The sequence below is a fragment of the Staurois parvus genome, unplaced genomic scaffold, assembly GCF_062004578.1.
Source record: "Staurois parvus isolate SC_StPar_1 unplaced genomic scaffold, SC_StPar_1.0 ptg000682l, whole genome shotgun sequence".
Classification (NCBI taxonomy): domain Eukaryota; kingdom Metazoa; phylum Chordata; class Amphibia; order Anura; family Ranidae; genus Staurois; species Staurois parvus.
The window spans coordinates 4,217,130-4,245,123 of NW_028318478.1; the positions used below are offsets into that span (position 1 = coordinate 4,217,130).

A 27,994-nucleotide genomic window follows, 5' to 3' on the forward strand; every position below is an offset into this window, starting at 1 on the left:
GCCCTTTTATAATCAGCTGTCTGCTGGACACCTGATTAATGAATAATTAGACTCACCTGTAGTTGAATTCATGTTAATTATAATTTTGTTGTCTAAAATTTAGCTTTGCTCCTAAGACTTTCATTGGGGTCTATTCCTTTTTTCAACATGGTCTTTAATGAATTTGTTAGGAAAAATACTTTTTTGTGTGTGCAAATTAACAAATCTTGTTTACAATCAATGGCCCACATTTGTGGGTGTATTTTGCTTTATAGTGTCCCATAGAAAATGTTGATTCTGAAAGAAAAATAAAGGTTCTCTGACAAATCTGCTGGGGTGTACTCAATTATGCTGAGCACTGTAAGTGGTTGAATAACAAGACCCTATTCACTTTCTCATCTATTAAAATGTATTGCAGTCAGAATTTAAAGGAAGAGGGATGGAGCCAATAGGTATTCCCCAAGTCACTTTAGCAATCGAGGCTGAAGTCATACTTCTCTTGCTGAATTTTGTTACCTACTGATACACAGTGGCGCCAGGCTGAATGTATCCCAAAAGCTAAGTCAGCTTTTCTGCTCTAAGTTTCCATTCTTTCTCCAGTCAGGCCAGTCTCACTTATTGTGGTTATGATGCATTCTTCTGCCACATTCTAGAAGCAGCAGGAAGTCATAAATATGTATCATCTTACCAACACATTCTACTGAAAAACACCCACAGTGATTGGCTAACATATGTTTATATATTCATGGCTCAAGTGGAACACATAGCCTTTTGGAACAGATCAACAGAGGAGAAGCAATTAAAATTAGGAGCTTGGGAAAAGCCTAATGCTGACAGGTGAGCTATTATATAGGACTTTAAAATTCATATGTGCACCCATTGTTATTTTCCCAAGGGATAAGAGTTGGGCATTGTCTTTAGAGTCAAGTAGATAAACACAAGCATAAACACCAACAGAAATGGTTTTATATACCACTGCTAAACGTTATAGTACAGTATGTTGTTTATATGATACACATAGTATAATGTTAGATTTCTATTCTAAATTCCAGGACAGGTAATTTAATAGGACAATGCAAACATAAGATATGTTGTTATTAAGATTCTAATCGGTATTCCTACATAAAGGTGAAGTCATAAACCTCCTCTTAGAGAAAGATCTTGCTCCAGTTACCAGGAATCTAAAAGAGATAGATGTCTCTTCTTCTGCTCTGACCAAAGAGTGCACACACCATTAATTCTGAAACAGAAGCAATCAATCACGAAAATTCAAATTCTTCTCACCTTGACAACGTGTCTTGTGTATTTTATATCCCACAGAAAATCCTAGGCAAACAAGACAACCTTTAATTATTGCTAGAGTGCTCTTTACTAAACCATGTTCTATCAACAGCAATTGCAATGCACAGGTACAATAAAGGAGTCAAGGGCTTCAAGGGCATTGTGAACAAGAAAACAGCAGGCACAGAAAAATGCTTAGTGTCAGAATATTCATTTTTAAAATATCTTCTGTTTAAATATGTGGGGTATTTATTTAAAAAAAGTTATTTTTTTCTTACTGTGTAATTAAATAATATTAGCTATTAGGAGACCCCCACCAGGGGTGTTATTAGACCCTGGCATCCAGGGCACATGCCCCAGGTCTTATACGGAGTATCCTTCTACTTCTATTTCTACAGGGTGTCCTCTCAGCTGTTGAGATGATCAGTTAGTTCTATGCCTTATACAGTTTTGAAACTTTGTATAATGTATCTACTTTTCAATCTAAAATATAATTTGTCATCTTAATGTGGCATTACAGTATTTAGACTGATTCATATTTAAAAGTTGTATCAGTCCTACATTTGACACAAGGTGGTCTTTATGGTGTCCTACCAATCCCTCAACATTTTAATTTTTGTGTTCAGAAGTGCCCTTGGTTTATTAGGACCCTAGAAATACCCCTGGACCTCATCCAAAGTTTTTAAATTACTTTAGGCTCAAACTGTCACAGAGATGTAAGTCCTTTATGTAATCTGGTATGGACCTATGACAGGTCTTAGCTGCTGGTTGAGGATATGGGTGTATTGATGAACCTTTAGGTGCTTTGGCAACCTCTAAGAAAATTTTTTCATAATTTTGCTATTTCTATATATTTCCCAATTTTGATAGAACCACACTTTAGCTGCACCTAAAGAGCAGGTTATGGCTTTCATGCAGGTTTACACATCAATACCACTGTTTTATGAACATGTTAACAGCAAGTTTCCAATAGGCCAATTTTGTTAATATAGTGAAATGTGCCACCCACACGAGACTCTCAATAATTATAAACCGATGGGTCTTTTGTTATATAACGTATATAGATAGCCAAAACCTTATGTTTTTTGAGAATATGAAAAAAGTAAAACCCCTGCAAGATTTTTTTTTGCTGTCTGTGTACCATTAGGGAAATTTCATGTAACAGGAAGTTAGTAAGAATCTTGTTCTGCCTTGCTTTAGTAAGAACACTAACATTTTGGATTGCCCCTCATTTTCCATCTCTGTGACAAGGGTCACCAAATAGAGGGGTGAATATTCTCAGTCAGTTCACAGACAGCTCTAAAAGCTTAATAGGTCTTACCCTTCCCTACACTATCCAAAATGATTTACAGTACTTTAACCGCCTCCCGCCCATCATATAGTGTAATGACGGGCACAAGGCGGTTCTCTCGTTCTGGGAGGACGTCATATGACATCGTCCTATTCTAACCGCACATGTATGGCTCCACGGCGATCGGTGGTGCACTGTGTCCCTCAGACACAGCGGATCACTGATCGATGAAAAGAGCCGAAGATGTCAGCTTGGTCATATGATCAGCTGTGTCCAATCAGAGCTGATCATATGTAAATAGGGAAATGCCGGTTTTCGGCATTTCTCTCCTCATGAGCTGTCATGCTGACAGCTCGAGAGGAGAGGAGAGGAGAGCCGGTAATCGGCATTCCGCGGAGGGGACATGTGCACTGATCATCAGGGCACTGATGATCAGTGTGCCCTGATGATCAGTGTGGCCCCAGAAGTGCCACCTGTCAGTGCCCATCAATGCCACCTGTCAGTGCCAATCAATGCCACCTGCCAGTGCCCATCAGTGCCACATCACTGCCACATAGCAGTGCCTACCAGTGCACATCAATGCCACATATCAGTGCCCATCTGAGCTGCCTTTCAGTGTCACCTATCAGTGCCAGTCAGTGCCACCTATCAATGCCAGTCAGTGCCACCTATTAGTGCTGCAAGTCAGTGCCACCTATCAGTGCCAGTCAGCGCCGCCTATCAGTGCCAGTCAGTGCCGCCTATCAGTGTGCATCAGTACCACCTATCAATGCCCATCAGTGCCGCCTAACAGTGCCAGTCAGTGCCACCTAACAGTGCCAGTCAGTGCCGCCTATCAGTGCCAGTCAGTGCTGCCTATCAGTGCCACCTATCAGTGCTGCCTATCAGTGCCATATATGAGTGCTGCCTATCAGTGCCCATCAGTGATGCCTGTCAATGCCCATCAGTGTCACCTACTAGTGCCTCCTCATCAGGGCCCATCAATGCCACCTATCGGTACCCATCAGTGCAGCCTATCAGTGCCCATTGCTGCAGCCTCATTGCGCACATCAGTGAAGGAGAAAAATCACTTATTTACAAAATTTTATAACAAAAACTAAGAAAAAAACTTTTTTTTCAAAATTTTCAGTTGTTTTTGGTTTGTTTAGTAAAAAATAAAAAAAACAGAGGTGATTAAATACCACCAAAAGAAAGCTCTATCTGTCTCAAAAAAATTATACAAATTTCATATGGGTACAGTGTTGCATGACCGTGCAATTGTCATTCAAAGTGTGACAGCGCTGAAAGCTGAAAACTGGCCAGGGTAGGAAGGGGGTATAAGTGCCCTATAGGCAAGTGGTTAATTACAAGCACATTAGTTACAGTTTTCGGAGTTCAGTAGTTACAGGGTTACTCTATGCTCTGACATTACTATAATATCACTCTCATCATTCATTACAGTGGATGAGCTTGGTTAAAAATTTTGTTGAAAATTTGTTTACAATCCATTTGTAAGACTTAATTTTGCTTTTTTTTTGCATTTTTTATCACAATCACTAAGAATAAGCAAATTAGTTTGCCCAAACCTGGATTTGCACATGTATCACCATGTTTGGAAAGGCTTTGCTTCTTGAATAAGGTAACAGGTTCAGGTAACTGGTCTTTTTGATCCAATGCAAATTCATTGCTGTAAAGCACTACAGATGGGTGCAGCAGGTTGTATGATTTAGAGATTGCTGCAGATCAGGTTGGTTATCTTGAAACATATAATGTGGTAAACTCCCCGATCTGCACTTTGACTGTGTAGCACTCACCCCCAAAAGGCCTATTGTTTCACCTCACGTTCTTTTCCCAAGCTAGAGCAGCAGCAGCAGCCAGACAACCAGTAAAAGTCACTCTTCTGGCTCAAGGAACAATCTAAGTATACAGTTGTGGCCAAAATTATTCAACCCCCAATGCTGTAAAGGGGTTTAGGGACTATAGTGTACATTTGGAATTGTATTCAGAATCAAATCCTACAAGGACGTTGTAACTACCCAAATGCAACTAAAATGACATCAATTGTTTATGTAATACAGTAGTAAATGGTTCTTATGTGGTTTCTTCATTGCCACAATTATTCAACCCCTTAAAGACTACCACTCTGAAGAACAGAGGTTCATACAGGTGCTTTCCATCAGGTATTGAAAACACCTGTGGATGTCACCGAGCAGCAATCAAGCATAATAAGCACCAATTAGGCAGCTTTAAAATGACTGTGATACTCAGCTCCTTCTAGACATTTACTGGTGTGGTTACAAACATGGTGAAGGCAAGAGAATGGTCCAGGAAGACAAGAGAAGAGGTGATTTCTCTTCACAGGAAGGGCAATGGCTATAAGAAGATTGCAAAGATGTTAAACATACCAAGAGACACCTTAGGAAGCATCATTCGCAAATTCAAGGCAAAGGGCACTGTTGAAACGCTACCTGGTCGTGGCAGAAAGAAGATGCTGACTTCGACTGCTGTGCGCTACCTGAAGCGTAGAGTGGAGAGAAGTCCCCGTGTGACTGCTGAGGAACTGAGAAAAGATTTGTCAGATGTGGGTACAGAAGTTTCAGCCCAGACAATAAGACGCACACTGCGTAATGAAGGCCTCCGTGCCAGAACTCCCAGGCGTACCCCCTTGCTGTCTCCAAAGAATAAGAAGAGTCGACTGCAGTATGCCAAAAGCCATGTGGACAAACCACAAAAGTTGTGGGATAGTGTTCTGTGGACTGATGAAACAAAATTAGAACTGTTTGGGCCCATGGATCAACGCTATGTTTGGAGGAGGAAGAACAAGGCCTATGATGAAAAGAACACCTTGCCTACTGTGAAGCATGGTGGAGGGTCAATCATGCTTTGGGGCTGTTTTGCTTCTGCAGGTACAGGGAAGCTTCAGCGTGTGCAAGGTACCATGAATTCTCTTCAGTACCAGGAGATATTGGATGGAAACGTGATGCAGTCCGTCACACACCTGAGGCTTGGGAGACGTTGGACCTTTCAACAGGACAATGATCCCAAGCATACCTCCAAGTCCACTAGAGCATGGTTGCAGAGGAAAGGCTGGAACATTTTGGAGTGGCCATCGCAGTCACCAGACTTAAATCCGATTGAGAACCTCTGGTGGGACTTAAAGAAAGCAGTTGCAGTGCGCAAGCCTAAGAATGTGACTGAACTGGAGGCCTTTGCCCATGAAGAATGGGCGAAGATACCCGTAGATCGCTGCAAGACACTTGTGTCAAGCTATGCTTCACGTTTAAAAGCTGTTATAACTGTAAAAGGATGCTGTACTAAGTACTAAGATTGAATGTCACTTGGGGGTTGAATAAAACTGATAATGCTGTGAGCACAGAAAAGACATTTGTGGTTATTTCATTATAACTGTTATGTTATATTTGTCTGACCTACAAGTGCCTCTTTAATGTAAATGTAAGCAAGATGACTGAATGATCAAAAGCAATGTCAAACTGGCCAAAACACTCAATTTCAGTGGGGGTTGAATAATTTTGGCCACAACTGTATATTTTTTGGATGGTTTACTTTAAGTTTAAATTGGATAGGATGCAGGGAGCTGTTGGATAGTACAGTAACACAATGCAGAAACAAAAGGACACTCTTCACATGGTCAAAGCTTCTTAGTACAATCCCTTCAATAGCATCTAAGGTAATTAGCAGCACTGGGACAGCATAAGAACTGTACCAATTTAAGCAAACTATGGTACTGATGCAGAAGGGATAGTAACAGCCCACAGGCACTAGGATCCTACACTCAGGTCTGTACTCACAATGTCTCTCCAGACCAGATCCTCAGTGAAATCCCTTAGTCAGTCCCAGCACATTTCAGCAGACAGGATCCCCAGTTCTACCATAGCTGGGATCTTGAGGAGTTCCTATAAGAATTTCAGCTGCACTGCCCAGAAGGGTAGCAGCCTTTCAGGACAAGAACAGGGCTGCCTTATGCCCCAGACTATTTATGCACTCCCCAGCCACCTATTGGACACCCTTTGCCAGGGATTGGCTGAGACCACATAAATATTCAGACTGTGAGTTTGCATCTTCTAGCTCACTGCATTCTCGAATCCTCCAGAAGGCAGGGGGAAGCAGTCAATCCTGCAGCCAGTGAAGCCTAGGATAGCCCAAAGCAATCAAAAATTGCTCCACTGATTACAGGGGAGTCAAAAAGACTAAATTTACCCAACCTTTCAAGTAACCTATCTAGGAGGGTGCTACACCTGGATTGCCTTGTTCAGTAAACTAGTAAAAGGATTAGGAAGTTAGGAAGTCTGCATTTTCACCAGTACCCTTCATTGACTAGTATGAAGTTTGGGATTTAAACCAATTCAATATTGCAGTCACCTGTTCTCCTTTTATAAGAGTTCATTCACTGCCTACTTTTACTGACTTTCAATCAGCAAATGAATGGGTCATTAGATGATTATGTAAATTCTGATAAGAACATCTATGTCAAGAACATCTATGTCAAAGTGATACTGTGCACCCTAAGTAATACACAGTATCCTATTGACCCATTTGATTGCATACTTCACATTAGAAAGAATTGGCTGGGAACCTACGTTAGTCTGCAGTGTGTATGGAAGTGGTTGCAATGTAACAGACAGGGAACCAAAGAACTTCTTTACTAATTCACTTCAAGCTGAACTCACACCACAGGCAATTATACCAAACCATCGGAGGAAAAAGTTACTTCTTGTGAGGTGTGTTAAATGCTCAGCTTGTTCTTGTTGGGTGCATATTTCAGCCAGCACTGTACTTCCAGACCTTCCTCTCTACTTGTTAATTCACAGATAAACAGAAGACAATGCATTCTGTGAATGAATAAGAGATATGGATCTCATACAGTGAAAGGATCCTGTTGTTTATGTGCCCCTCATCTCCCCCTGTCAATTTACAGAGGCAATCTGATATTGATACTTATGAAATGAAGTAACAGTTTATTTATTTATTACAGGTACTTGTATAGTGTCATCAATTTACGTAGCACTTCACACATTGTTTTGCACATATCCCGGCCTGCATTTTCCCACATTCTCATTTATAATAAATTCACTCAGTCAATAGTAGTGTTTAAGTTTACAGTGTTTCTGCTGGTTATGATATAATTGTGAATAAAAGTGGGATGAATAATCTCAATGAATCCCCTGAAAATAAGGTGACATAATCCTATTGACCACTCACTCTGTCATGGAGCTCAAAGATTGAGGGCAGAAAGCCTATACTCCTAAATGCAGGAGTATATGACAAGATTCACATATAAGCACTTGGTCTTCTCTAGGGCCACTGAAGGTGTAAATCGAATTTGATACAAGGTCATTTCTTGGATGCAATCCCCAAGTTTGCCCCACTTGTATGTACAAAAACCATGAAGAACTGGGTACACAGAGGTATTGCATCATGAAGCAAAACTGAAATTACAAAATCGGTTACCTATTTTCACTGACATGGAAATGTTGTATTATATATTACAGAAAAGCTGTTTACCTTGCCATTGTTATTTCCTCATCCGGATCCAAACCTACATCTTCATTGATGGCCATCACCAAGTCCAATAGTCCTCAAACATTTCCTGGCTCTAAGGTGTCCCTACCATTCCATTATCACTAGATGGATTCAACATAAGACAGCTATACACATACACAATGAAATTTCAATATTCTCAGATGATTATCCTTGTTTATGTGCATTTACTTGGGAGTGTTCAACTTACTGATTATATTAAAATCTGGGTTTGCTGGAACTATATCAAGTTGAAACCAACTTATTGCAATGTCATGTCCCACTGATAGAGTTTATAGCTGCTATCTCTGGTACTCACCTTGTGAAAGAACAGGCTACTGAGTGATTTGCTAGGGAGATTGCTAGCGAGTAGACATCTTCCCTATTTTCCTCACTCCTGCTACCTCTCTAATGGCCCTTTTTCTTTCTCTTCTAACACCTCCCTCCTCACTTTTTGTTTTTCTTCTTTTCTCTTTAATTTTTTTTCCTTTTTCTAATTTTTTTCCTTTGTGTTTTTCCTACACTCTTCCAACATGATAACTTATCCCTATGTGATGTTGTCCATTGTATTGTGTTGTATACTGCTGTTGAAAATTACCCAATAAATATTATTAATTTGAAAAAAGGCAAAAGTTGAGAATAACTGAATACCAAATACTGAATATCAAACACAAACATTTATTTACAGAGTGCTAATAGAAATATGTTTAAAGGTGTAAAATCATACTTTGAAAGGTACAGTAAAAACCCAAAAGAATCCTTCAATTTACTTTCACCATACAAATACTGGTTAAATTCAGTTAACAGTATACAGTAGATTAATTCTCTAGTACACACAATCAGGAAATCGTATGAAAAACACTGCTTTCAAAGCGATCGTACGATAATCTGATCGTTAGTGCACAGCTTTCGTCAGAAATGATTAGACAGGACAAGAACGAACATTTTTTGTTTAATCTCTCTCTTTGCTGACCTCAAAAGGTTTTTCCCCTGCAACTGTTGTATGATTTGTCAATTAGGGGGTAGTAGGTGCAGTAAAGTTGTCTCGTTTACATCTAGTATTACTAGGAAAATTTATACCATCGATTCCTTCATTTCCTGTAATAACCGGTATGTTGTGTATTTACTGGAATGTTCTTGCAGTATACAATATATTGGGAGACGTATGAGAGATAGGATGAGGGAACATTTGTACAATATAAAAAATGGATTTAAGGAACATTCTTTATCTAAACATATCAGAGACTGCCATTGGAGAAACCCAAAAGGTATTAGGTTTACGGGTATTGATATTATACATCCTCATTGGTGGGGATATAATAAACATAGAGAAGTGTCGAAACCAAATGGATTTATGAGATGTGTACATTGGTGCCTCGGGGCCTGAATGTAGATATTGATATTAACTGCTGAAGGCTACGTTCAAACTAGCGTTGTGTGCAGGTGGCAGAGAGGCGTTTGGGAAGCGTTTTTACCGCTTCCCAAACGCCTCTGCCAATTCTGCACATTGCAGCACATGGTGCTGTTCTAACGGGAGCGGTAGCGTCGCGGCAAAACGGACGCCTCTGGTCGAGTCAGGAGGCGTTGAAGCCTCCTATTCTAGCCTATGGTGCCGCTCCGGAAAACACCCAGCCGGCGTTTGCGGTGCGGTTGCGACGCGGTTGCGGGGTGTTTGCGTAGCAGTAACACCATTCAAACTTCATTATTGGCGTTTGTGGGGCATTTTTACCGCTCGGCAAACGCCTAGCGAATGCGGCGTTTGCGGAGTGTTTGCCGAGCGTTAAAAACCGCTCCGCAAACGCCGGACCAACGCTTGTCAAACGCTATAGGGGCGTTTGGCAAGTGTTGGTAAAACAGCCAAGTGTGAACGAGCCCTTATAGATAATAGCTGAATTGATATAGGTTTTTTTTCTCCTTTTCTTTTCTTGCTTGTTTTGTATGTTTTTCTGTAAATGTAATAATTACAATATTTCACACTGATCTAAATAGCCTGCTTTTTAATCTGTATTTTGGGCTTGTATGCCTTTACATTTTTACGGCAGCAATATTTGGTGCCGGTTTTTATCACCATACGAATGGTATGGACAATTACTACACCATAGTGACATACCTTATACACCTAGGATTTACATCTATTAGATATGAATCACTGATAAAATGGCTTCCAGCTGTTATTAATCATATTACATAAAGGAACATAAAGCTATTTAGTGCTTTATAGGGATATAATGTGGCATCTCTTTAATATATCTTTATCTATTTAATGTTCCTCCCAGACAATGGCTTCTGGCATGGACTACAACAAAATGGGGCCCAGTAATTGCAGGTGAGCAGTGCCCTATAGTGCCCTATAGTGATATAATGTGGGAATTCCCTAGCACATTCTTGTTCACTAAATGTTCCTTTCAAACATGGGCTTCAGACATGGACTACAACAAAATGGAACCCTGGTAATTACAGGTGCCCCTCATAGGCTATTCAAACAGTATTGGCACCCAGTGATTGCAGGTGCACAGTGCCCTATAGTGATATAATGTAGAAATTCCTTAGTACATTTTTTTCCACTAAATGTTCCATCCAAACAATTACTTTTGGCATAGACTACAACAAAATGGCGCCCGGTAATTACAGGTGTGCCTCATAGGCTATTTAAACAGTGCTAGCTTTTGATGTCGGCAATGGGCATACCCCTGAAGACGTGCGTGTGCACAAACCACGTTGGGTGGAGCCTATGTGCTGACGTCACGCCATCGGTGGCCATCTTGGTATGTGGCATATTTAATGTTTTATTGTTTTCCACATGGAATGCTTTTATGCATCATTTTAAATAAATACTACATTATATACACCATTTTTCGGGCTCCATGTGGTGAGCATTTCCTTTTAGGATGTAGCTGGACCAACAAATGTTGGAAAGTGGACAACACAGATCTTTTGTTATATTTGCTACCTAACAAGTAGCCTTCTGGTGAGTGCATAGTGGTGGTGGATTGCACACTGGACTCCAGAGCACTGTGTGGAACCAAACACGATTTGCTTGCTTTGCTTGATTACTAGTATCACATCACTGATATACAGATTTATACTGGAAGGACTTTTTGTTTAATACGATATTGGTTGCACTGATATATATGTATATTTATACCTTTTTGACACGTTTTCACTTTATATGCTTTATGAGCTGAAACTTATATATACAGTATGTTAGTATACAGTAGATTGGTTCACTAAAGCCTAGTACACACAATCAGAAAATCATATGAAAAATACTGCTTTCGAAGTGATTGTATGATAATCTGATCGTTAGTGCACAGCTTTTGTCAAAAATTATTTGACGGGACAAGCACAAATGTTTTTTTTTTAATCAGTACAGTTTTCATCCAAAAATACAATACAAATACAATACAACACATTACATCACTTCTGAATTTTTATTCAGTCTTACAAGAATATTTTGTAACTTTAGTTAATTTTCAATATGGAGACTAGCATGCAAAAAAAAAAAAATATATAATCGTTCATCTGATATTCTCTTTGTGTGTACAGCGGCTTCAGAAACAATGACATGCTCATATTTTCTGAATTGATTTTAATGCTGATTGCTCACACCACTGATTTCAAGGTGATACACATCTTCTTCTGTTTCTCTGTTTTATAAAAAAAAAGATCTTCTAGGAACAATGAAATGTGAAGGATAAATAATGGCTTTAAGGATTCTTCTTCACCTAAAATGATTATAATAAATGAGTTTGCTATACATTACATTTTTAATTTAATTCAACCCCTTTTGCATTTTTTACAAGGACACCATAGCATATCCTGTGATTAATTCTGACAAGAATTTATATCTATTTGAGTCCATGGCAGTAACTATTTTTCACTTCTGTATCAGTAGCACTATTCATACAAAATAGGGGTCTTACGAAAACTGCAGCAAGCCAAATTTAAAATGACAGAGTATTTTATTCCTCATTTTCTCAAAATGGATCTATTTTCCCTATCACTCTGAATATCACCCATGCTCTTATTTTATACCTAAAATATTATTTATGAACTATTGATTCACTAATAACAGATACAGTTATAATGTATATGTGCATACTATAAAAATGAACATTCAAATGTGCAAAACATAACTATTGTAATTGAAAAAAATAGTACATAGATACATTAGGACAGATTTATGATGATATTTAGCACATCAGTGAAATTATTTTGAAGCAATTTTGTGTGTGATTTGACCTTCAGTTTTTATTTTAGCAATAACAATGACAAGCAGTGGATTATCAGAAAAATTGTTTACAACCCATTCAATGGGATTGTTTTCTGAAATGAGCTGCCATGCCAAACCTGTAGCAAGTAAAATGGAATAAACTGAACAAACTATTAGTACCAAACAGGCCTTTGTCACTTTTGAAGCAGAAAAAGAGATTGAGGACACAGATTCAGCTGCACGGCTAATTGAATAAACAGGAAGCGCTCAGCAAAGGCTCCCTGTTCATTCACAAACTAAGGGGTGATTGGAGGATTAGGAGGAGAAGTCAGCTGCACTGCAGGGTGAGACACAGGGGGGTTGGTTTCAAGGAATGGCCTACTCTGCCACTCAGGTCACTCAGTGAGCTGATGGGACCTGTATATGAGGGCTAGTTCTTCCCCCTATTTGGCTGCCCTGCTTGCACTCACTGCCACTGCACCAATGCATGTTTCTAAACATTAACATGCAACCTGTAAAACAAAAGTAATAAACAGGGGGAAGGACTAAAAGTCAGAACTAATAACATGTAACATTGTAGACTCTAGATGAAGGAGCTTGAGAGTTAAATAAGCGTTTCTAATGAGGCCACACCAATTAGGCTTGTGCAGGGGCGGACTGACCATTTGGTAACTCGGGCACTGCCCGAGGGCCCGGGGTCAGTAGGGGGCCCCATGAAATGCCCCTGGTACCTTTCATAGGCTTTTTTGGGTGTGGTTTGAGTGTGGGTGAGGACACAGGGGCCCCATGATCCCCTATTGCCCGGGGGCCCCATGAGTTGTCAGTCCGCCCCTGGGCTTGTGCAGTCATTTATAGGTTCAATGATGTTGGGCAATGAAGAAAAAGGGAGGGGTCAAACCATCTTGGAGAGGGAACCCCCTTGGAGTAAACTCCTGCAAGACATGAGATCAGGATGAGCAAATAATAACAACCAGTAGATGGTGGTGGACAGGCATAAAGAGGTTACAGAAGAAAAAAGAGAGAAGAGATCATGTTAACTCTAGCAGGGGTAAGCAACCTTAAAGAGGTGGAGATCTACCTGAACAACATGGGAGAAGTCAAAGATCTCCGGGCACGGTGTCGCCCAGTGTCTTCTCCTCACACCTGATTTAAACCTCTAATTGTTATACTATCTAACTGCTGCACTTGTGAAAGAGCCCTTAGTTGCATTTGGCAGCGGCACCCTTAGGGCTCCTTCACACGTAAAGTTGGGGGGAGGACCACCCCTAACCTTACTGTAAGGGACCACCCGGCGGTACCACTAGCACTCCACTAAATAGGTGTTTCCAGAGCACGGAGTCTAAGTCCCAGGGTGCTTGTTCACCAGGGCCCCTGATGGTGGGGATGGACTTGGAGCCCCCCGAGACCAGGTCGTGACTACTGGGCAAACCCGTTAGTGGTAGTGGTATTCGCCGAGGGCTCCTGCGGGGAAGAGCCTGATATGAGGAGGTCAGGAGACCCCACTGGGAGGGATGGACGGATGGATGGATGGCTGAGCAGGTGCGGGGTCAGACAAGCCGGGTCGGCAACAGGGAGGACGATACGGCACAAGGCAGCGGGCAGAGAACAGTCGGGTCACACGCCAGGTCAGCAACAGCAGGTCAGATCCAATAGGGGGCATTCAAGAGAGAGGTCAGGCAAAGCAAGGGTCAGGGCAGGAGAAATACAGCAAGGTCAAGCACAATCCGGGTCAGCAACTTACAATTCACAGGTTCGCAGATACAGGATACAGGTAAGACCAGAAGGCACTGAATGACAGCTCAGGGCCATTTAAATATCCCGCCCTGCGCTGCCATTGGTGCCCAGCGGGCGGCCGCGGCTTCTACTGCGCATGTGCGAACTCGAACGCCGCGGCCGGCCCGGACCTAATGCTCGAGTCCCAGCACAGGGCGGCACACTGCGCCTGCGCCGGGACCATCGCGGCGGGGACCGAGGGGATCCCTGACATTGCCCCCCCCCTACGGGTAACCTCCGGATGCCCACCCGATCTCTCCACCACGGGTGATCGCGAAAGAACCTCCGGACAAGTTTAGATGCATGGACATTATGGGCTGGTTCCCAAGAATTGTCCTCAGGGCCATAGCCCTTCCATTTGATTAGGAATTGGGTCTGGCCCCCCCTCCTTCGGCACTTCAAGATTGATTCCACCTCAAATTCCTCTTCCCCTTCTACCGATATGGCCTGCGGAGGCCTAGATTCTCGTTCAGGGAAGGTATCCGGGACCACTGGCTTCAGCAGGGACACATGGAAGACTGGGTGGATCTTGAGTGTGTCAGGGAGGACAAGTTCGTAGGCCACCTCGTTGACCATTCGCTTAACGCAAAAGGGTCCTATAAATTTAGGGCCTAATTTCTTTGAGGGGCAAAGCATCTTTAAGTTAGAAGTAGACAACCAAACCTTCTCACCGGGTCGCAACACCAGATCTCCCCTTCGTCTCTTGTTGAATGCCCTCTTGTAGTCATCTTGGGCCCGAATTAGGGCTTCCTGTAGCTTCTTGTTGTTCGAGGAGAAGAACGACAATGTATCCTGTGTTGCCGGAATTGGGCATTCAGGGACCAAGTCCGGGAGGAAGGTAGGGTGAAACCCACAATTGGAGAAGAACGGGGACTGCCCCGTTGCCGAATGGCACGCGTTGTTGTACGCGAATTCCGCCAAGGGTAGAAGTGGTATCCAGTCATCCTGGGCAAAAGATGTATAGCAGCGCAGGTACTGCTCCAGAGTCTGGTTGGTTCTCTCGGTCTGTCCGTTGGACTGAGGGTGAAATGCAGAAGAGAGGGACAGTTGGATGTTCAGAGCTTTACACAGAGCCCTCCAAAATCTTGAGGTAAACTGAACCCCTCGGTCAGAGACGATGTCTTCAGGGACCCCGTGCAGTCTTACAATCTCTCGAATGAATACTCGCGCAGTTTCGGCTGCCGACAGAGTCTTCCTTAATGGTATAAAGTGGGCCATCTTAGATAAACGGTCCACGGCCACAAGAATTGCTGTGTGGTCCCGTGAAGGTGGGAGCTCGACTATGAAATCCATTGAAATTTTCTGCCAAGGCCGTTCGGGAATTGGTAAAGGCCGCAGAAGACCCCAAGCCTTGCACCTTGATGGTTTGTTCCTCTGGCAGGTGATGCAGGAGTTAACGTAGTGTTTGCAGTCTTTTGCCATGTCCGGCCACCAGAAGGAGCGTCGGAGGAGCTCTAAGGTCTTGGCCGACCCAAAGTGCCCTGCCATCGGGTGGTCATGGCAATGGCCCAAGACCAGAGTTCGGATTCCCTCTGGCACCACAATCCGATCTTCCTTCCACAGGAGTCCCCCCTTGTTCTGGAGGGGCACCCCGGCTGGGATGGATATGGCCGTGGATGCCTCCATTATCTTGGAACGAAGGTCCGTCTGGAGCGCCAAGAAGTTTCCCGAAGACAGGATAGTGTCGGGCGCTGGGACCTCCTTGGCGTCCTCGTACATGCGTGACAACGCATCTGGCTTTGTATTCTTAGATCCCGGCCTGTATGTAATGTGGAAATTGAATCTTGAGAAGAACAGTGCCCATCTTGCCTGTCGTGGGCGTAAGCGTTTGGCGGTCCTCAGGTACTCCAGATTCTTATGATCCGTAAATATTAAGATGGGGTGTGAGGCACCTTCCAGCAGGTACCTCCATTCCTCTAACGCTGTCTTAATCGCCAGAAGTTCACGATCGCCGATATCGTAGTTCCTTTCCGCCGGGGTGAGTTTCCGTGAGAAGAATGCCACAGGGTGGAGCAATTCCCTGGTGCCCTTTCGCTGGGATAGGATGGAACCTACCGCATTCTCTGACGCATCTACCTCCAAGATGTAGGGTAAGGCGGCATCGGGGTGACCCAGGATGGGTGCCGAAGTGAATAGTTTCTTCAAAGCTTCAAAAGCTTCCTGCGCCTCTGGCATCCACCTGAATCGAGTTCCAAGCTTGGTTAGCTGAGTAATGGGGGAGACCAGACCCGAGAAGTTCTTGATGAACTTGCGGTAAAAGTTTGCGAACCCGACAAACCGTTGGACGCCCTTCCTGTCTGTGGGTTCAGGCCAATCCAGTATTGCAGAGACTTTCTGAGGGTCCATCGCGACCCCCGCGGTGGAGATAATCAGACCCAGAAAAGTAATACTAGACTGTTCAAAGCAACATTTGTCAGCTTTGGCGTATAAGCCGTGCTGCCGCAACCGCCCTAATACCTTTGCTACGTGAACCCTGTGCTCCCCCAGAGAAGGTGAAAAAATCAAAATATCGTCTAAGTAGACTATAACAAAGACATCCAGGAAATCCCTAAAAATGTCGTTCACAAAGTGTTGGAAGGTGGCCGGTGCATTGCACAGACCGAACGGCATGACCAGATATTCAAAGTGGCCGAAGCGGATGCGGAATGCCGTTTTCCACTCGTCCCCCTCCCTTATGTGAACCAGGTTGTATGCTCCCCTTAAGTCCAGTTTTGTGAACACCACTGCCGCCTTTAAACTCTGGAATAACTCTGGTACCAACGGCAGGGGGTAACGGTTTTTGATTGTAACTCTATTCAATTCCCGGTAATCAATACACGGTCTCAAGGTCTTGTCCTTTTTTTCTACAAATAAAATCCCTGCCCCTGCCGGAGAGGTAGAGGGGCGGATGAATCCCTTCTGCAGCCTGTCCTCAATGTATTCCCTCAGGGCCCCCAATTCGAGCTCCGAAAGGGGGAAGATCCGCCCGAAAGGGATCTCTGAGCCAGGTAACAGGTCGATAGGACAGTCATACGGGCGGTGGGGGGGTAGAGTATCTGCTCCCCGTTTACTGAATACATCAAGGAATTCATGGTAGGCTGCAGGAATGACCTGCCTTAAGTCGGCATCCCCCTCTGAGCACACAAGGACCTTGGGAACCCCCGGGCCCGAAGTGCGGCAGTGTTCCCGACAGTATGAGGAAGGGAACGAGACTACCCTGGTTTCCCAGTCAATCTGGGGGTTATGAGCCCGTAACCACGGAAGCCCCAGAATGACTGGAAAAAGGGGTGATGCGATGGCATCCAAGCGGAGGAGTTCCTGGTGTTGGCTGGCAATGGTGGTAGAAATGGAAGGGGTCTCCTGGTTAACCACCCCTGATCTTATCTGGGACCCATCGGCCAGAAATATGTTGAACCCCTTTTCTTTTGGTTGGAGGGGAATACCCTGCTGGTGAGCAAAATTAATATCTACAAAACAGCTGCATGCCCCCGAGTCAATAATGGCTGTCACTTCCACGGTCCTTTCTGGCAGCTGAAAGGAGAGGGGTACAACTAAGTATTGGGAAGAATGAACATCGCCAACAGATAAGGAAGAAGAGGTGCACTTACTCAGTTTCTGCGGGCAGGATCGTACCATGTGACCAGCTTCACCACAGTAGAGGCATAGGTTCTGGGAGCGTCTGCGCTGGCGTTCTTCTGGAGATAGCTTAGGTCGCGCCAGGCCTAGCTGCATGGGTTCAGGAGTATCCTCCGGTGGTGGGTTCAGGAACTGTGGCCTAGTGGATTGGCTGTGACCCTGGAAAGACCCCCAGGTACCTCCTCGACCCTGACCGGACCTCTCAAACCTGCGTTCCCGCAATCTTCGGTCAATCTTGATGGTTAGTGCAATTAAGTCTTCAAGCGCCTCAGGCATTTCTACCCGGGCGAGCTCGTCTTTCAGGGCCTCTGACAGGCCCATGCGGAACTGGTGCACAAGGGCAAACTCGTTCCAGCGTGTGTCCCCCATCCAACGCCTAAAGTCAGAGGCGTACTCCTCCGCCGCCCGTCGGCCCTGCCGGAGTGTGTAAATGGTAGCTTCGGCCGAAGCTGCCCGCTGTGGGTCATCATATAAGATGGCCATTGCGTAAAAAAAAACATTAACTGAGCCTAGGTGGGGGTCATTGTTCCCTCTCAGTCGGTGGGCCCAGTCTTGGGGTTCACCCTGCAGGAGGGAGATGACAAACCCCACCTTTACTGATTCCGTCAAAAAGGTACGAGGTTGCAACTCAAAATAGAGAAGGCAGGATTCACGGAACGACCTGAAGCGTGTGCGGTCCCCGTGAAAACGCTCCGGTAGGGGTACCCGGGGTTCGGCCATAGGAAGTGATGCGGGGGCCCCTGAAGCAGGCCCAGGGGCCGCTACGGGTGGAGGTGCAGGGGTCGGGGCCTGTGGTGGAGGGGCAGATATCGTGCAGGCCTGGAACCGATTTTCAATCTGTAAACACCTGTCCTGTAATACGTTTACAGCTTGCGTCAAGGAAGCCAGGTGCCTACAAACTTCCTCCAGCGGGGAGGGTCCTCCTCGAGGCTCCGTCATGGCCTTCTGGTACTGTAAGGGACCACCCGGCGGTACCACTAGCACTCCACTAAATAGGTGTTTCCAGAGCACGGAGTCTAAGTCCCAGGGTGCTTGTTCACCAGGGCCCCTGATGGTGGGGATGGACTTGGAGCCCCCCGAGACCAGGTCGTGACTACTGGGCAAACCCGTTAGTGGTAGTGGTATTCGCCGAGGGCTCCTGCGGGGAAGAGCCTGATATGAGGAGGTCAGGAGACCCCACTGGGAGGGATGGACGGATGGATGGATGGCTGAGCAGGTGCGGGGTCAGACAAGCCGGGTCGGCAACAGGGAGGGCTATACGGCACAAGGCAGCGGGCAGAGAACAGTCGGGTCACACGCCAGGTCAGCAACAGCAGGTCAGATCCAATAGGGGGCATTCAAGAGAGAGGTCAGGCAAAGCAAGGGTCAGGGCAGGAGAAATACAGCAAGGTCAAGCACAATCCGGGTCAGCAACTTACAATTCACAGGTTCGCAGATACAGGATACAGGTAAGACCAGAAGGCACTGAATGACAGCTCAGGGCCATTTAAATATCCCGCCCTGCGCTGCCATTGGTGCCCAGCGGGCGGCCGCGGCTTCTACTGCGCATGCGCGAACTCGAACGCCGCGGCCGGCCCGGACCTAATGCTCGAGTCCCAGCACAGGGCGGCACACTGCGCCTGCGCCGGGACCATCGCGGCGGGGACCGAGGGGATCCCTGACACTTACCCTGCATGCCACATGAATTAAATAGGTCCCACCAGCTCAACTTTTGGTGGGTGCAACTGCCTGCCATTTACGGCCAATTTAAGTAAATGGGACCACTCTGCAAGCGCCTATCAACTGCATAATTCTGTGGGGTCCAAGAGGTTAATACAGGTGGTGAGAAAGCAACACAATGCTGCCTGCTTTAACCCCTTGTTTGCTGTACTGCACAAGATTTCAGGGAACTTGCAGAGCAGCCTTTTTCACATGAATGGGTCATGCTTGGCAGGTGCTACACCCGCCAACCATGACAGGACATATAACTCTTGCTGCAACTGCAACAGGTGTATACTCCTGGCTACTGCAGCTAAAGGGGTGTGATTAGTTGGGGGGGGGTGGTAAAAACATACTATGGGGTTTTATCACCCTCCAAACTGCAAATGTAAATTAACCCTTACAATTCTGATCCCTCTATAAGGCTGCTTTCACACTGATGTGCTGCAGTTTACCAGTACCGTGGGTGTAGCACAGTGCATCTGCGATTTTCCTGGGTTAGCTGCGCTTTGCCATAGATTTCTGTTATATCCTGCAGGTGTGGTGCACTTTCTGAAAGTGCACCAAACCAGCAGGATATAATAGAAGACTATGGCTAAGTGAAGCAAACCCACAGGAAAGCTGCAATCCGAGGTGTGGGTAAACCGCAGCACATCAGTGTGAAAGCAGCCCTATACTATTATGCACAGTGTATTGCTTCACACTAACCTGAAGATCTCTTCTTTCCTGCTGCTGGCACCACTCTGGAGACTGCTAGCTGGGATAAGAGGTGGAGTGCAGTTGGTATCAATCTGCATGGGAGCGGAGCCAACATTACAGAGGAGACATCAGCTTATGCAACTCCCTACTACAGCTCCAACTTTACAAGTAGTTCTTTTGCACTGCACTCTGTTTGATGCTCTAGGATGGCGGGTCAGCAAGCCAAGACTGTGATCTACTGGTAGACCATGATTTACAGGTTGCTGACCTCCACCTTAAAGAATATGCTTACTGTTTGTACCATGTTACATGTTACACCTATATTTAGGGTATACCAAGTAAAATGTTATTTGGAGAAGATCCCCAAACCCCCCCTCACCCCCCTGTAGCAGTGGGCAGGGGATATTCTCATTGAACCCAAAGTCATTTTAACAATCGAGTGACAGTGTGGGGCTTCACACATACATAGCTGCATCATTTATTCACAGAGTTCTGTGAATGAATAAACTAGTCTTTCACTACTGCAAATGGCTTGTATTTTTCAATGAACTGCAAGGGCATTGACAAGTACCCTCATAGTTCATTGATTCTTTCTGCTCTTTAGTAACTGTCTGTTGATATGGAGGTACAGGCAGATAGTTGTACTGAGTGTCTGCAGGAGCCTGACATTGCACCTGTGATCTACTGATCGTGGGTGCAATGCTTTGCAGGCTTTAGTGTAAAAAAAGAATAAATGCTATTTTTTTACCTGTAAAATCATGTGTATTTATTATTGGTGAACATATCCTGTAAAATGTTAGCTCACCTTTGCAGAAAAAATGTAAAAGTTAACTAACACCAGACACCCTCTCTACCCTGCCAGTCCCTGCTGTACTTATCTTTGGAGTTGCCAAGCTGTCAGTACCACTCCAGTAGTCCAGGGATTTTAAATTCCCTGTTTTTCACCCTCATCTCCATGCAGCACTTTCAGCATGAACCAGATTGATTCTGCATCGATTAGTCAGCATCGTCAAATTGACATCCCAGAAGCACTAATGGAGAACAGTGGGAATTTCAAATCCCCGGACCCCTGGAGTGGCTTCAGGGGTGCTGACAGCTTTGCAATTCTGGAGGTAAGTACAGCTGGAACCGGGGTGTAGGGAGGGTGTCTATAATTAGCTCATCTTTCCATTTATTCTGTAAAGGTGAACTAACCCTTTAATGTCTAATCTTCCAGTAGTATAAGCGTAAATCACTCAGGAGCTTTCCTAGCCAGATCCAATTTCTTAAGCCAGTAAAACACATCCTCAAGATAGTAAAAAAAAGTGTACAGTCACCCTCAGTAACCCACAGCCAAGTGGGTACAGCATTGTATATTTTATGTTGAGTACACGCAATCTCCATTTGGCCTTACTAAACCTAGCTCATTGTTTCGTCATTACTGTAGAAAAGTCTGGGTAAACAGCCACAGTGGTGTTTAGCAAAAGCTATATTGCCCATATTCCTGGCAAATCTCAGAACCAGATGGTGGTCCTAAAAATTAAGACATTTAGCAATACAAGTTTGGGGAAGTGGCCCTGGAGGTGGGGTATCATTTGTAGATGGTAAACTTGTTCCACCTCAAAGGTCAAAGAGAATCAAAATGGAAAAAAAAACACAGGATTAGACCCCTTCATTTTTACTGGGAGGCTTATATAGCAGAGTTTATGTCTGCATAAATATGATCAGTATATGCTGTACAGGATTTAACTGATCTTCTACAACACTAATCCTGGATTCAGTCACTGTATCTCTCAGTTTCTGTAAGTGTGGACAAATTACAGAAATATCTCTTCTAGTTTTTCTACTTTAGTGGTCAAAGTATTTTGGCAAGTAGAAATAGATTCAAGCACCCTTACCATTCCAGATGGAGATGGATTGCAGTCCAGTGTCTCAGGATATGTATGGTATCTTCCACAATGGTTTCAGCATTGTTCCCCTAACACCACTTGTCCAGCCAGACAAACTACCCCCACTCCCCTACTTTTTCGAATTAATATTAAGATCATGCTGGAGAAAAATGTGTAACATGTAATATATAATGTACATTAAACATACATATAATACTGTATGCAGTATGTGACACCAATATTCCCCCCCCCCCAAAAAAAAAACAAAACAAAAACAAAAACCAAACAAACAACTATTTTCTTCTTTACCATGGTTTCAGCCAAGAGATCAACTCTCAATCACATGATAAAAATGTGGTTCAATTGGCCACCTTAGTTGTTATGAATTCTTTTGTTATTGACCATACAGTCTCATCATATATTTGTCTTCCCTCCCCTATTAATGGCAAATCCTTTTTTAAGCAAAACCATTTACTCCTGTGTAATCACAAATGTTACTAATTTAATAAATGACATATCAGTATGGATATAACACCACTTTCTCAAATGCAATCTTTCTAAAACGGAGCTCATAATATATCCCAATAACTCCCAACCCAGGCTTTGAGAAGCCTTAGATGCCCAAAGACTATTGGTATTGATGACATAGATATCAAGCAGTCAACAAGGCAGGCTGATGATGAAGTCGCCTAGGCAGCTGAGGCTGGAAGTCCAGGAGAAACATATTAAAAAAGGTACTTTCTGACAATTTTGCAAAGTATTATTATCTAAGGTTAGCAGCACTGTTGGTGGGCATTACAATAAGTCTAAGTTAAAAAAAAACTGAGTGAAACTCCAATTTAATCAATTAAACCACTAAGAAACTCATCCTCTCCCATCTCTCACATTGACTATTGCAACTCTCTCCTCATAGGTCTACCAGTACGCAGACTATCCCCTTTCAGTCTATCATAAATGCTGCTGCTAGACTCATCCACCTTACCAACTGCTCAAAATACTAACAACAACAAACTAAGCCATTTACAACTCTTCCACAAGCTTCATCACTAATCTTGTCTAAAAATACGAATCAAACCGTTCTCTTTGGTCCTCACAAAACCATTTACTCTTTAGCTACCTTGTTTTTGCTCCCATGCTCTTCTCCGAAACTTCTCCAGAGTCTCTCCAAGCGTCTGGAGCTGTCTATGCCAATCTCCCATTCTGTCCACTTTTAGGTGACCCCCTGAAATCTATTCAGCCTATTCTGCCCCCCAGCTAAAAACTGATTTTCTCCCATCAGCTCATCATCCACAGTTATTACCTTTTGTTATACTTGCCCCTCCCTATTAGATTGTAAGCTGTGAGAAGCAGGACCCTCTTAACCCTACTGAATTGTATTGTTACTGTATTGTCTCTCTTTGTAGTGTAAAATTATTTCACGATGGCACAAATCTCCAATTCTACTGTATATGTATCATTCTGCAATTCCTGATGCTAAAGATGTCAAAGTGACAAACTGTATATAAAAAATAAGTGGGGTTTCTTCACATTATCTCCTTTCTGATAAAACATTTTCAGTGTAACCCCTAAAATCCCTACTTTTGACTTCCCAAAAAGTAATCCTACTGATTATGATCAGGGATGAGCCCTGTTTTGTGAAATGCTTGCCAAACAGCTCACAAGTTCTGAATGTTAATCCGAACCCTTTGATGTGAAGAGGAGCTGAATCTTTAAGATTAACTCTGACAATTTTCAAGGCTAATAGGAAAGGGATTGGTAAACTGATGGAATAGGGGGCTGGGCACTGACATGGGGAATTGTACCAACGCATTTTTCTTTCAAATATTCTTTTACAGGTAGCAGAAAATGTAAAAAACAAAACATTAAAAATACCTGATTCCTTTTAAAATAGGGTGTTTGGGGATGCCTTAAATCTGTCTGTGAAGTGATGGACATGTAAAATGTACATAATGTATATAATGCAGAAGTGACATTTACAAAGAAAAATACTATTTTAATGGAAATTACTTTTTCATGCCAGCCTAGTTTACTTTGCAAAAAAAGGCATGGGGCTCCACTCCAAGGGTCTGGTATACATTTTAGGAGACCTTTGGGCAACCACATGCTGTTTTTTTTTTATGAAGCCTACAGGGAAATGTAAATTGCCACTAAATGTGTGTTTTTTTTAAAACTGTCACTTTTCCTGTGTTACATCCTACAGCAAAAATAACACAAAAAACAGGGGAAAAAAAGAATTGTGGGGTCCCTCGAGAATTCATACAAAAACCTCTATCCTTGGTTAAGGTCTGTTTTGGATTTTAAAGGAAAACTCCACACATAAAGAAACAAACAAAAAAAACACAGATAACATCCAGTCTCCCTACTATGTGAATGTGTAAGGAGTACACAGTAGCCCTACGCATTCACAAAAACGTTAACAGTAAATAAGCATATAGCACACTTTGACAAGTTTTTTTCAGTCCGTGGAGGTGCGAAAAAACTAAAACCCGTAAGTGAACAACAAGCAAAAACTAAAACCCGTAAGTTAACAAAAAGCAAAAAAAAGTGCAAAACACCAACACAAAGAAAGTGCACTTAGGGGTGTGCTTTTGTCCACTCCCCGAAGGGGTAGGACCTCTACCCTGATCCCCCAGGGCGCAAGGCTCCTGACAGTGACAAAGGGTTTCCAACATAGTCCACCTAGCCAGAAGGCCTGGCGGATCCCTTTCGTTGTGGATAGCCAAAGCCAACCACCAAGTTCTAGGTCAGGGAGCTCTCCCAAAGACAGACCCCCCCCAAGAATAGGAGAGGAAGGAACCTAATGGCTGCACATCCTCCCCCTAGACTTCAGGGCAGGCCCGAGAACCCATACCCTCCATCCAAGTGAGAAAGAAACACACAAATACAGTCAGGTCCATAAATATTGGGACATGGACACAATTCTAACATTTGTGGCTCTATACACCACCACAATGGATTTGAAATGAAATGAACAAGATGTGCTTTAACTGCAAACTGTCAGCTTTAATTTGAGGGTATTTACATCCAAATCAGGTGAACGGTGTAGGAATTACAACAGTTTGCATATGTGCCTCCCACTTGTTAAGAGACCAAAAGTAATGTGACAGAATAATAATCATAAATCAAACTTTCACTTTTTAATACTTGGTTGCAAATCCTTTGCAGTCAATTACAGCCTGAAGTCTGGAACGCATAGACATCACCAGATGTTGAGTTTCATCCCTGGTGATGCTCTGCCAGGCCTCTACTGCAACTGTCTTCCTTTCCTGCTTGTTCTTGGGGCATTTTCCCTTCAGGTTTGTCTTCAGCAAGTGAAATGCATGCTCAATCGGATTCAGGTCAGGTGATGGACTTGGCCATTGCATAACATTCCACTTCTTTCCCTTAAAAAACTCTTTGGTTGCTTTTGCAGTATGCTTTGGGTCATTGTCCATCTGCACTGTGAAGCGGCGTCCAATGAGTTCTGAAGCATTTGGCTGAATATGAGCAGATAATATTGCCCGAAACACTTCAGAATTCATCCTGCTGCTTTTGTCAGCAGTCACATCATCAATAAATACAAGAGAACCAGTTCCATTGGCAGCCATACATGCCCACGCCATGACACTACCACCACCATGCTTCACTGATGAGGTGGTATGCTTAGGATCATGAGCAGATCCTTTCTTTCTCCATACTCTTCTCTTCCCATCACTCTGGTACAAGTTGATCTTGGTCTCATCTGTCCATAGGATGTTGTTCCAGAACTGTGAAGGCTTTTTTAGATGTTGTTTGGCAAACTCTAATCTGGCCTTCCTGTTTTTGAGGCTCACCAATAGTTTACATCTTGTGGTGAACCCTCTGTATTCACTCTGGTGAAGTCTTCTCTTGATTGGTGACTTTGACACACATACACCTACCTCCTGGAGAGTGTTCTTGATCTGGCCAACTGTTGTGAAGGGTGTTTTCTTCACCAGGGAAAGAATTCTTCGCTCATCCACCACAGTTGTTTTCCGTGGTCTTCCGGGTCTTTTGGTGTTGCTGAGCTCACCGGTGCGTTCATTCTTTTTAAGGATGTTCCAAACAGTTGTTTTGGCCACGCCTAATGTTTTTGCTATCTCTCTGATGGGTTTGTTTTGTTTTTTCAGCCTAATGATGGCTTGCTTCACTGATAGTGACAGCTCTTTGGATCTCATCTTGAGAGTTGACAGCAACAGATTCCAAATGAAAATAGCACACTTGAAATGAACTCTGGACCTTGTATCTGCTCATTGTAATTGGGATAATGAGGGAATAACACACACCTGGCCATGGAACAGCTGAGAAGCCAATTGTCCCATTACTTTTGGCCCCTTAACAAGTGGGAGGCACATATGCAAACTGTTGTAATTCCTACACCGTTCACCTGATTTGGATGTAAATACCCTCAAATTAAAGCTGACAGTCTGCAGTTAAAGCACATCTTGTTTGTTTCATTTCAAATCCATTGCGGTGGTGTATAGAGCCAAAAATGTTAGAATTGTGTTGATGTCCCATTATTTATGGACCTGACTGTAAGTGAAAGGTGACACACAGTGAGGGAAAATAAATAAATAAGTGGCCCTGCAATTGTGCACTGGCTAGGCTGTAGCAAACAAATTGCCCTGAACTTAGCCTAAAGGCCTAGCCTTAAAACAAACAGTGCAGATAAAGTGTTTAGAGCAGTGACCATGTGCACTGTTCATGGGGGATCCCACCCTCATGTGTTACTAAGAGCACCCCAGGTGGCACTGCTCCGCAGACTTTCTACCTCCTGGCCCCTGGCCAGACAAGGTAGACCCATTCAAATCAGGAGGAACTGGGCGCATCAGGTTTTCCTGAGGGAATTACTCTCGTGCTTCAACAGCCTGTGAGCGCCCCGGTTTCTCTTTTAGCTGGTACTAACCTTCCAAGCCCCCATCATACCAGCAGGGGTACTATACAGCCAGCCATCCTTGAAAAAAGGCGAGAATGATGGCAGAGCACCCCTACTGGACACTGATAAGAACAGATTTTTTTTCATTCTTTTTATTAGAAAATTTCAAAACAATGTACAACAAAAGATAACAGCTTTTTCCATTTACAGGTTCCATCAGGCAAAATCAGAAGAAAGGAACACATCACAAAAATCAATTTACAAAACTACAAAGAATATGCAAAGAAAAACGTAATCATTTTTACATGAAAAATCAAAAATTTTAAATAAACAAAATAAACAGAATAAAAAACAAGAAAAAACATTTTTGTCATGTTTCTTATGTGTCTGCTTCTTATTCCACAGTACACACCAAAAAATACAAATACCATATTTACATACAGCCATAGGAAAAAATATCCAAAAATCACACACGTATCATATTTACATATATGCAAATTTATGCAAAAAGCAAAAAAACCATTTCAACAGATATGTAATGCCACAGGGTTTTAAGGTGTACGTCCAAATATAGTTCTGTCCCTTCACAGCTTTCCCTCAATTTCTAGACAGAGTCCACCTATCCATCCCTTAACAACAATGTCCCTCTTTCAGCCATATCACCTATAACAAAAAGGAAGAAAACATAAATTTCATCATCATTAAGACATAGAAAAACAAAGACAAGAAGCATTCCGTTTCAATGTCTTCACAGACCGCATGAACCACAAGGCTCACGGATTTCTGCACATTCCAGGCCACTGGGATTCCACCAGGCTCTTAAACACTTCCAGACTGAAAAAGGAGAGAACATCAATCTTCATGCAACTCACGGAGAGGACATTAACACAAAATCCATCTCCTCCAAGAAGCAAACTGCCAGATTTCATTTGCTCTTACAGCACCCAACTTCTTACAGTCAAGATATCCATAGTTATACAGCCGTCCACGGAGCATGGCCACACATTCTCGCACACTCAACACCTCTTTCTTGAACAACAAAATATTCTGCACGTCCCACAAGCATTCCTTCACACAATTCACTAGCATCCATAACACTCTCCCATCATTCTTCCCCAACTGCCATAATCCAGACATCACCATCTCATACGTCACCCCCTTCACTCCCACCAGACCCTCAATCATAC

At 43.5% G+C, this 27,994-nt stretch overlaps 1 long non-coding RNA gene across 1 annotated transcript; it reads left to right on the forward strand.

The window, feature by feature from the left end:
• The first annotated feature begins 754 nt into the window (after positions 1–754).
• On the forward strand, positions 755–27,169 carry LOC149447559 (uncharacterized). The gene is made up of 2 exons (XR_016305850.1): positions 755–816; positions 27,018–27,169. It is a non-coding gene; the product is annotated as an uncharacterized LOC149447559 (long non-coding RNA).
• Positions 27,170–27,994: the final 825 nt, after the last annotated feature.